The 12,408-nt window shown below is 38.1% G+C and overlaps 1 pseudogene; it reads right to left on the bottom strand.

Annotated features, from left to right (window-relative positions):
• The window catches only part of LOC123934720, a 127,805-nt pseudogene that overhangs the window by 74,646 nt on the left and 40,751 nt on the right, over positions 1–12,408 (bottom strand).

Here is a 12,408-nt window from a genome sequence, read left to right as displayed (position 1 = left end):
AAAGAGTTTGAAACTTGCCGATGGCAACTGACAATAATAACAGCTACCAATTATTGAGTGCTTTCCACAGGCCAGGTACTATTCTGAGGGCTTTACCTACATTATCTCATTTAAAACTCACAACACTAGAGGTGCCTGGGTAGTGCAGTTGGTTAAGTGTCAGACTCATGGTTTGAGCTCAGGCCCTGAGCTCAGTCAGGGTTGTGAGCTCAAGCCCTGTGTTGGGCTCCATGCTCAGCTCAGAATCTGTTTAGGTTTCTCTCTTCTCTCCTTCTGCCCCTCCCCACTGCTCTCTTTCTCTGTAAAAATAATAAATAAATCTTGACAAAGATAAATAAAACTAACAACCCTACGAGATAGGTGTAATTATAATCCCACATTTTACAGTTGAGGAGAGAGACTGAGAGAGGCAAAGCAACTTATTTGATGTCATTCAGTAAGTGGCGGGGCTTTTATTTGAAACCAGGCATTCCAGATGGTACACTTATTGGCTACCCGATTCCCACATTTATTTTACTTTTTTTTTTAAGGTCAGAGATAAAACATTAGAATAGAGGAATAAAATCCCTTAGGACTTTAAGGTCCCTCAGCTATGGGGGCAGGTATCATTGGTTTGGTGTTCTAGCACCTTTCAGTCCATGTTGAGTATGCAAAATCCCCAGACTGGGGCACCATTTCAGTTTTAAATTCTTTTAAAAAAATGTTTAAGTAGGTTCCACACCCAATGTGAGGCTTGAACTCACGACCTTGAGATTAAGAGTCACACGCTCTACTGACCAAGCCAGTCAAGTGCCCACCGCTTGAGTTTTGAGTTATTTTTTTAAAAAGATCATGTTGCTCTTGAAATCAGCTCTATTAATTTGATTTGTGTTGCTGTGATCCATATTCCTCTACAGCCTATCAAATTGCTGATGTGGTGACAGGGTTTGAGTGTACGCTGATTTAACAAGTTTCCAGCCTAAGGTTATTTGCATGCTACATCCTCATATTTTCATGTTTATTTTTATTCTTCTTAAAGTTATTTTTCCTAACAACTTGATTTCTTGACTTTTTTTTCCAGTATTTGTCTAACAGGTAGAGAGTATAACCCAGACAGAAATAGGTCTTGGTATAGTGCCAGTGGACAAGAAGAACTTTTAGTTTGTCTGCCCACTCCATGGACAAGAAATCCTGATTACACTTATCAAAGGAGAACATCAGTTTTAATACACCAATAATAGCAGACAAAATGCTTAAATCATGACCTACAGGTTGAAAAACCTACCCTATGTAATGAACTATGTGTGTAATTTCTTAAGCAGTTAACTTTAGCGTGAATATGTATAAACCAATATACAAATAATTTCAAGCATCACTAAAAGGGATTTAGGTGTTGACTTACTTCCAGTGCTTTCTTAGGAATTCATGAAAATCTTAGCCAAAAGGCTGTGTGCTCTGGTTCTAGTCCAAGTCATCTTTATCTTTTGTTATCCTCTCTTCATCCGTGATCTGTGCCCTCATTTCCTTATATCAGGGCAAATATGCAAATCTCAAATGATTCTCAATCTCTCTTTATGCAATTATTCAAAATTCAAACTTCTAATGCCATGATTCCCAAACGTGGCTGATCTTCAAATCTATTAAATCAGAATTTCTGGGTAGAGAAGCCTAAACTGTGTTTTTTAAAGTGACCTAGCAGATGCAGCCAGGTTTGGGAATCATTGAACTAAGCATAGTTTTCATCAAATATATTTCTATAGCTGTTGCCTTTTATTTACTACTGCAATGACTTTTATAAATGTTCAAAGAACTAAAAGTGGTGAGGGTTTTCCAGCATGTGCTCTGTTAAATATTTTTATCTCCAAAACTGAATCTATTACAGCTGCCTGGAAATATTTTCTTCACTCTATGCTGTGGTGGGGTAGGATCTCTGTAGGGCAGCATTTTTTCCAAACTGCTAGTCCGCACATTACTAATGTCCTCCAGAATGTTAATAAGAATTCCTCACTACCAATGAAAGAAAGATCTGTTATCAAATGAGCTTGGGAAATAGTGGGTTAAAAAAAGGCAAACAAGTTTCCCTACTGGAGTGATGCTCAACACTAACAACACACTAATATTCAAGGCAAATACTAAGAGAAAGATTCAATGTCTGATATTTCCTACATTAATTTTTTTATTGTGAAAAATACATCATAAAATTTACCATCTAACTGTTTTTAAGTGTAGAGTACAGTAGTGTTAACTATATGTACATTATTGCACAATGGACCTCTTCTTCATCTTGTAAAACTAACACTCTACACGCACTGAGCAACAATTCCCTTTCCCCTCTTCCCCTCAGTCCCTAGCAACTACCATTCTATTTTCTGTTTGTAAGAAAATGACTACTTTAGAGCTCCTGGCTGGCTCAGTCAGTAGAGCACACAACTCTTGATCTCAGGGTTATAAGTTTGAGCCCCATGCTGGGTGTAGAGATTACTTAAAATAAAATCTTTTTTACAAAGGAAATTGACTAGATACCTCATGTAAGTAGAATCATGCAGTCTTCATCTTTTCATGACTGGCTCATTTCACTTAGCAGAATGCCCTCATGTTTCATCCATGTTGTAGCATATTATAAGATTTCCTTTTTTTTAAAGACTGAATAATATTTTATTTTATGTATATACCACATTTTTATCCATTCATCCACTGATGGACATTTAGATAGTTTCTGGATCTTGACTACTGGAAATAGTCCTGCTATGAACATAGGTGTGCAGGTACCTCTTTGAGATTCTGATTTTGGATAAATATCCAATAGTGGGATTGCTGGATCATATAGTAGTTGCATTTTTTAATTTTTTGAGGAACCTCCATACTATTTTCCATAGCAGCTACACCTCTTTACATTCCTTTCTCAAATTAATTTTGAACATGGAAATGTTTTCTCTTGGAAGCTTTGTTAACTTCTCATAGAAAATAAGAATACTAAAAGACAGCTTGAGAGACACTATTATAAGGCACCCTGGATTTTAACAAGAAAAAGAGCAACCTCTAGGCTGAGTGTACCTCAAAAAGTATTATTCCATCATGTTAGGTATATTCTATGTTTTGCTACCAGATGTCCTGCCCTTGTAAAGTTTATAATCATTTATAGGAAACAGAAGCCACTCACGTTTAACATTTAGTATAATAGAGGTATATGCTCAAGGCTTCAGTTTAAAGGCTAAGAACTTTCTTTTTGATAATGAAATAGTACAGAAAAGTTTTGCATTAAATAATCTCATTTAAAAGCTCTGAATTTGGGGCACCTTGGTGGCTCAGTTGGTTAGGAATCTGCCTTCAGCTCAGGTCATGATCTCAGGGTCCTGGGATCCAGTCCCACATCCCTGCTCAGTCCCTGCTCAGTGTTGAGCCTGCTTCTCCCTCTCACTCTCCCTTTGTGCTCTCCCTTGTGCGCTCTCTCTCTCTCTCCCTACTAAATAAATAAAATCTTTTAAAAAGAGACAATATGAGAAGAAGCAAGAGTCATCATAATGCAAATTATTCATGAATGAATTGACCACATATAAAATTAGTCTACTCAAGCATCTCTTCCTGCCTAGTATGAACCTATATTGATCATTGTCTGGCAGATTTTCTAAAATTGTCAGACAATACAAAGCAAACCAATTTCAAAGTGAAATTGCAAATCCTGAAAAATATTTAGGATTTCACGCAGTTGATAAAAGTGATGTTGAAGAAGTACTCTGATCATATACAACACCATTGACAACTGAAGATCTGGTACAGTAAGTTCAGTTAATAAAAGAAGAATGAAACGGGGCGCCTGGGTGGCTCAGTGGGTTAAGCCGCTGCCTTCGGCTCAGGTCATGATCTCAGGGTCCTGGGATCGAGCCCCGCATCAGGCTCTCTGCTCAGCAGAGGGCCTGCTTCCTTCTCTCTCTCTGCCTGCCTCTCTGCCTACTTGTGATCTCTTTCTGTCAAGTAAATAAATAAAATCTTAATAAAAAAAAATAAAAGAAGAATGAAAAAGGAAAACTAACAAGGATGATACCAAGAAAAACACATTGAAGAAAATGATTTGAATATCAAAAGTTTAAGAGAAGTCCTGGGAAAATTAAAGTCTTTGACTATTTCAGCCTTTTAAGCATTTTGATCAAAAAATTGTGGAGAACTACAAGTTTTGCCCCAGCTTGGGCACACTTTGGTAAGAATAAACTTTATTTTCATTTTTTTGTTCCCATTTTATGAAAATTGGAATACTTTTGTCATTATCAAGTTTTGACTTCTATAGACGTCATCACTAGTCAAACAGAACAGTCCTTTATACTGCTTGGAAGATTAGCCAAACACATTGCATCTTCTCAGCAATTTTGAACAAGAATGGCTGTGCTTGGAGGCTTCTTTATTTACTTCAGTTTGCAAATATTCTAGACATTTGCAGGTGCCAAATATCTCAGCTCTAAATAAACAGGGTAGCATGCTACTTCATTTATCTCCCTTTCCAGATGCAGTACCTGGCAGAATACTGGAAATTTAGTCAGTGCTTTAAAAATGATTAAATTAAGTTGAACCCCTTCCCTGAAGATTCACAATCAAGAAAGTTTATCCACTTTGATTTCCGAAGCTTGAAAAACAAGTCCCAAAATACTTCACAACTGTATACTTGTTTAACAAAGAACAGCTAGGTTCTCTCTCAAGGTGCAGTCATTATAAGAACTCTGTGGATATGGGGTGCCTGCGTGGCTCAATTGGTTAAGCAACTGCCTTTGGCTCAGGTCATGATCCCAGGGTCCTGGGATCCAGTTCCACATCAGGCTCCCTGCTCAGCAGGGAGTCTGCTTCTCCCTTTCCCTCTGCTGCTCCCCCTGTTTGTGCTCTCTCTGTCCCTCTCTCTCAAATAAATAAATAAAATATTTTTTAAAAAAGAGTATGTAAGTGAGGATACTCTGTTCCTCAGATAGTTTTATCAAGGACCAAAGCATGTAATTTGTTAATTAAGATTAACATTATGGGGGTGCCTGGGTGGCTCAGTGGTTGAGCCGCTGCCTTTGGCTCAGGTCATGATCTCAGGGTCCTGGGATGCAGCCCCGCATCGGGCTCTCTGCTCGGCGGGGAGCCTGCTTCCTTCCCCTCTCTCTGCCTGCCTCTCTGCCTACTTGTGATCTCTCTCTGTCAAATAAATAAAAAATCTTAAAAAAAAAAGATTAACATTATGTAGACATGATCTGAATTGGAAAGAAGCAAGGGGTTATAACTTTTATTTCTTTTCAGAAGAGTCCTTTTTTTAACAAATATGTGGTATTTAGATGTACTATCACTAAAGTAAACTAGTTAGCATCATTCATAAAGTAAAACAAACGTATTAAAGTGTTTTTATTTAAAAATGAAATATGTTTATTTGATGAGCACTGAGAAATGTATAGAATTGTTGAATTCTTATGTGGTATACCTGAAACTAATATAACACTGTATATTAACTATACTTCAATATTAAAAAGGACCAGCAAAACAAATGAAATATGTTTAAATTTATTTTACTATTCCTAGTGAAATGTCTGAAAGGATATTTTTATTGGCACAATTGGCACAGAGATTCATGATTACCATATTTACTTAAAAATTTCCCCCTTTGGGGGTACCTAGGTAACTTAGTCAGTTAAGTGTCCATCCAACAATTGGTCTCAGCTCAGGTCATAGTCTTAGGGTCATGAAATTGAGCCTGAATCTGAATTCAAATCTGAATCTGGGCTCCAACTCAGCAGGGAGTCTGCTTGAGATTGTCTCCACCTCCCTTTCCCCCTCCCACTCTGTCTCTCAAGTAAATAATTAAAATCTTTTTTAAAAAGTCTCCCTTTGAGGAGGCATTTTATTTATGATAAAAGACACTATGAAGATGAATCCCAAAATCACTGCTATTCCTAGAAGTGTAATTCCCTCCATGGGTAAGTTTTTGAAGGCATAAACAAGGCAACTAAAGAGGCTTTGACAGTTATTAAGTTATCTTCCTTTTACATTCAGCAGAATTTTTAATACCTTCTCCACTGTTCTGACCAAGCCTTCAGTGGGGTTACTCTTAGTAAATACAGTGCCTGCCCAGGAGGGAAATCAGACAAAATAATTCATTTATTTTTCCTCATCACTGGGGAAGAGGAATTATGAGAGAAGAGAATTTTATGAGAAAACAAAGTAAGGATCGAAATTGCTTCTGCCTTCAATCAGCAATTGATGATTCCTTTCAGTAAATGTATGGAACATTCAGGGATATTGTTCGCTATGCCAGAAAGTTTTGTCAAAAGGAGCAGTTCTCAAATTTTCTCATTCCTCAAGAAACAACAAGCAAGACAAAGCAAAGTGATTCTTCAAGTGAAAAAAAATATTGCACCATCCCTACCCACTCCTACGTACTTTTGCATTCCTTTTGATCCATCTACATAACCACTCCTGCAGCCAGCTTCATTTATTGAGCATCTTACTATTTCTCTGCCATTTTAAACTTCGATTTTGAGATGGTTTAAAGATAAATCACCAACCAGAAAACTTCAGGCTCTCTAAGATATTTAAAACTCATGGCACCCAGAAAGTTCTTAGAGATATTTCTTTCACAGGAATTTCCTAATGCCTGATATTTAAGCTCTTGGTTCACTTATTCAGAAGACATCCAAAGTAAATGTTAATTTGAAAAAAAGAAGCATTGGACTCCTACCTCTTTTTGGCTTTGCTATAAAAATATAATCCTGAGAGGAATATGTGGGCTCAGTGTGCCACGTGTTGAAGTAAAGGAACATTCATCAAGCTCATTTCCTGCAGAGCAAACCCTTCCACATCATTCAGCCCAGCCACAACATCTGGATAATTGGCCCCAGCCTGGTGGGAGATTCCCCCGCCCCCACTACACAGGATTTCTGGATAATTCTTGATCATTAAGCATACAAACTCTCCTCAGTGCTCACCTTGAATGTCTTTCCTCCCTTCTGGTTTGTCTACAGTTTGTAGTTTCAGCTGCTCACCAACTATCAAAACAGCTGAAGAAATTAAAAATAAGGCTATTTGAAATAAACTCCCATTAATTTAAGAAAAATGTGATCTGAAAAAGTTCAGAAGTGATCTCAAAGTTTCTTTTCCTTGTGGTGATGTAGATGATATTCTCTCTCCTTCCTAGGCAATACTCGGAAGGGTTTAGTTAACTCTTCCTGTACAGCGTTTTGGGTCCCAGAATGGAGAAAAAAACATCTTAAATCCTTCTCCTACTGATCTTATAAAAAGGAAAACCTAGTGCTTATCACTGTTAGATTATCCAAGTCACTAATATCAGAGTTTCCCATCAGCCCAGAGTACTTCATTTTCTAGATTTCAAAGGAAATTTAACATAGTTTCCAACCCTCATATAATTACAGGAATAGCTTATAAAATTCCTTCAGCTCCTAGGTATTATTACAATCAGTATTCTACACAGTTTGTGGCACATAGTAGGTTTACAGTAAACAATTGGATGATTAATTAATTAAAGTCTGGCTTTATGCTTGTAAAATGCTTTAGTATTCATCTGGTGGAAATGTTATGGCCAAGGCTGATATTCAACTGATATGCACAATTACAGCCTTAAAAGTTTTCAGGACTTGCAGACTCACCTTCACTGTTGGTATTCATTGTGTTCTTATTGTTAAATATTTTTAGTATCTCTCTTAGCAGCATGATGCCATGCACAAGAGATATATATCTGTATAGATAGATAGATAGATAGATAGATAGCTAGATAGATTTTTTTTTTTACTTTAAACATGTTTTCGTAAAGTGTTTAGGACACAGGTCCTTCCCTCTGAATAACAGTGACTGGGTTTATCTGAGTTTAGAAGTGGTCAAGGATCAAGAGAAGTGAAGCTATCAGGGAACAGGTCAGGCATAGGGAGGGGGGTGAAAACATTGTATCATGGCTGGTTTTAAACATGGAGACTAGGATGTCAAGTTATGGTTTTCCAGAGGTGAAAGTGTCAGGCACACAGGAAATCAGAGTTAGATTGCTACTTATAAGTTAAGAACAAAGGAGGTCAGATATCTCTTCAAAATCCTGTTTTTGTTTCCTTTGGGTATATACCCAGAAGTGGAATTTCTGGATTGTATAGCATTTCTATTTTAAATTTTTTGATGAATCATTATATTATTTTGCATAGTGGTTGGCCAATTTACATTCCCACCAACGGTGTCTAAAGGTTTCCTTTTCACCACATCCTCTCCAGCACCTGTTGTCTCTTGTCTTCTTGATGATTGTAATAGGTGTGAAGTGATATCTTACTGTGATTTTGATTTGTATTTCCATGATGATTAGTGATTTTGATCGTCTTTTCATGTATCTGTTAGACAATTTGATGTTCCTTTTGGAAAAATGTGTCTTTAGCACTCTGGACCATTTTTTATCAGATAGTTGCATGCCTATTAATGGATGGATCAGAAAAAAAGATGTAATATACATAATGGAATATTATTCAGCCATCAGAAAGGAGGATACTGTGCCATTTGTCACACATGGATGGACCTTATTCACATTACACTATGTGATATAAGTAAGACAGAGAGAGACAAGTATTGTATAATATCACTTATATGTGAAATCTAAAAAAAAAAACAAAAAACAAAGAAGTAAAACCTGTAAAAAAAAAAAAAAAAGAAAACAGAGTAAAATGGTGGTTGCCAGGGTAGAGGGAGCACAGGAGGATAATACTGATGCTGTTTAAGGGTATGAACCAGCAATGAGTCCTAAATAAGCCATAGAACCCTAATGCAAAGTGTAACGGTTATAGACAACAAAATTTCACTATAACTATGTGATGTGATAAATATCACTTTGATGGAAACATATTAGGATATATAAATTTATCAAAGTAACAGGTTGTGGGGGGGGGCAAGATGGCAGAGGAGTAGGAGATCTAAATATCAGGTCCCAGGAGTTCAGTTAGATAGTTGTCAAACCATTCTGAACACCTACAAACCCAACAGAAGAGAGAAGAAGAGCAGCAATTCTAGAAACAGAAAATTGACCACTTTCTGTAAAATAGGACATGTGGGGAAGTGAATCTGAGGCGACATTCAGGAAGATAGACTCCGGGGGGGAAGGGCTTGCTCCTGGTAAGTGACAGAGCATCGGAGCACAAAATCAGAAATCTTAGAAGTCTGCTTCACTGAGGCATGTCACTCCAGGGGGAGGGGGGTGAGACCTCGCGGGGAGAGTATGGTCTCGGGACCCACAGGGTCACAAAAAGACCCCAAGGGTGTCTGAGTGTGACAGAGCTGCCAGGTATCAGAGTGGGGAAACTGGCTACAGAGACGGAGCTGAGGAGTGGGCTCAGCTCAGGATTACCTTAAACTGTGCTCCGTGGCACAGTCGGGCCACTGCTCTTCAGGCAGGAACCCAACAAGCAGCCGATCCAGGGAAATTCACCTTCCACATCCAGGAGGAGCAGCACAGCACTGCACTGCAGGAATCTACTGGGTTTGGAGACTCCAAACGGGGCCATATGCCAGAGATAGAAACGCTCAGTAATAGGCCGTCCGGGTGGGCACAGAGTGCAGCCAGAGACCATGGAAATGGGAGAGACTGACTGCTTTTCTCTGAGGGCACACTGAGGAGGGGGCTCCTGAGCTCTCAGCTCCTACCAGCCAGAGATTGGGAGGCTGCCATTTTCATTCCCATCCTAAAGAACCTACAGAAAGTGTTCAGGGCACAAAAGCTCCCAAGACCAAAACCAAGTAGATTACTTAGCCTGGCCCCTGGCAAAAGTAGTACAATTCCACCTCAAGCAAAGACATTTCAGAATCACTGCAACAGGCCCTTCCCCCAGAAGATCAGCTAGAACATCCAGGCAAGACCAAGTTTACCAATCAATGGGAACTAGAACTCCAGAGCTAGGGGAAAGCAACACATAGAATTCATGGTTTTTCCCCCATGATCCTTTAAAAAGTTAAATTTTTTTAATTTTATTTTTTTCTTATTCTATTTGTTTAGTTTTTCCTCTTCCTCACTTTAACTTTTTAAAATTATTTTATCTTATCAATACCTTTTTAAAAATCTTTTTTAATTTTCATGGTTATAGTCATATTTTATCCCTTCATTGTATCTAACCTCATTTTTTGTACACATATAGTTTGTTTTTTCTTCAAACTTTTAGGATACAATTTCTTCTAATAGATCAAAATATACTCTAAATCTAGCTCATGGCTTTGCTAGTCTCCAGTCTGATCACATTCTTTCCTCTTGTTTTTTTCTTTTCTTTTTCCAAACGACTTCTTAACTTATCAATTCCTTTTTTAGAATATTTTTTTAATTTTCATCTTTACAGTCATATTCCATCCCTTCATTGTGTTAACCCTTTTTTTGTATATATATGTTTTTCTTTCTTTAAAATTTCTGGAGGTAGTTTCCTCTAAAAGACAAAAATGCACTCAAAATCAAGTGTGTGGCTCTGTTCTATTCACCAGTCATTCATATTTTTTTTTTCTTTTTTCCCCCTTCCTTCTCTCCCCAGTTTCAGGTCTCTTCTGATTCGGTTAGTGTATGTTTTTCTAGGGTCATTGCTACCCTTTTAGTATTTTGTTCTCTCATTCATCTATTCTTATCTGGATAAAATGACAAGGCAGAAAAACTCACCACAAAAAAAAAGAACAAAAGGCAGGACCAACAGCTAGGGGCCTAATCAATATGGACATCACTAATACGTGAGAACTAGAATGCAGAATGACAATTTTCAAGGTGCTAGATGGGCTCGAAAAAAGTATGGAAGATATTAAAGAAAAAAACAATGCAATTATGCCAAACAGTACCTAGCAGAATAATTTATTTCCTTTTGTTCCTTTTTCTTCTTGTTTTGTTTTGTTTTGTTTAAACAATTAATAAACCCCCTTTCTGGAAGAGGTAGGTCCCAGCATCCAGCCCAGATCTCCTTTTCTGCAATAGTTATTTAAACAAACTTTTTTTTTAATTTTCTTCTCTTTCTCTCTCTTTCTGAATTAAAAAGACAACAACAAAAAAAGAATCCCTTTCTGGAGCAATAAAAAACTAAAATCTAACCAAGTTGAAATTAAAAAAGCTATTAATGAGGTGCAATAAAAAAATGGAGGCTCAGCATGGTACTGGCACAAAAACAGACACATAGATCAATGGAACAGAATAGAGAGCCCAGAAATAGACCCTCAACTCTATGATCAACTAATCTTCAACAAAGCAGCAAAGAATGTCCAATGGAAAAAAGACAGCCTCTTCAATAAATGGTGCTGGGAAAATTGGACAGCCACATGCAGAAAAATGAAATTGGACCACTTCCTTACACCACACACGAAAATAGACTCAAAATGGATGAAGGACCTCAATGTGAGAAAGGAATCCATCAAAATCCTTGAGGAGAATGCAGGCAGCAACCTCTTCGACTTCAGCCGCAGCAACATCTTCCTAGGAATATCGCCAAAGGCAAGAGAAGCAAGGGCAAAAATGAACTATTGGGATTTCATCAAGATCAAAAACTTTTGCACAGCAAAGGAAACAGTTAACAAAACCAAAAGACAACTGACAGAATGGGAGAAGATATTTGCAAACGACATATCAGATAAAGGGCTAGTGTCCAAAATCTATAAGGAACTTAGCAAACTCAACACCCAAAGAACAAACAATCCAATCAAGAAATGGGCAGAGGACATGAACAGACATTTCTGCAAAGAAGACATCCAGATGGCCAACAGATGCATGAAAAAGTGCTCCACGTCACTCGGCATCAGGGAAATACAAATCAAAACCACAATGAGATATCACTTCACACCAGTCAGAATGGCTAAAATTAACAAGTCAGGAAATGACAGATGCTGGCGAGGATGCGGAGAAAGGGGAACCCTCCTACACTGTTGGTGGGAATGCAAGCTGGTGCAACCACTCTGGAAAACAGCATGGAGGTTCCTCACAATGTTGAAACTAGAACTACCCTATGACCCAGCAATTGCACTACTGGGTATTTACCCTAAAGATACAAACGTAGTGATCCGAAGGGGCACGTGCACCCGAATGTTTATAGCAGCAATGTCTACAATAGCCAAACTATGGAAAGAACCTAGATGTCCATCAACAGATGAATGGATAAAGATGTGGTGTACATACACGATGGAATACTATGTAGCCATCCAAAGAAATGAAATCTTGCCATTTGCGATGACGTGGATGGAACTAGAGGGTATCATGCTTAGTGAAATAAGTCAATCAGAGAAAGACAACTATCATATGATCTCCCTGATATGAGGATGTGGAGATGCAACATGGGGGGTTAGGGGGATAGGAGAAGAATAAATGAAACAAGATGGGATTGGGAGGGAGACAAACCATAAGTGACTCTTAATCTCACAAAACAAACTGAGGGTTGCTGGGGGGAGGGGGGGTTGGGAGAGGGGGAGGGGGTTATGGACATT

Source organism: Meles meles, chromosome X (assembly GCF_922984935.1).
Source record: "Meles meles chromosome X, mMelMel3.1 paternal haplotype, whole genome shotgun sequence".
NCBI classification, from domain to species: Eukaryota; Metazoa; Chordata; class Mammalia; order Carnivora; family Mustelidae; genus Meles; species Meles meles.
This window is presented reverse-complemented; position numbering and strand designations above follow the sequence as displayed.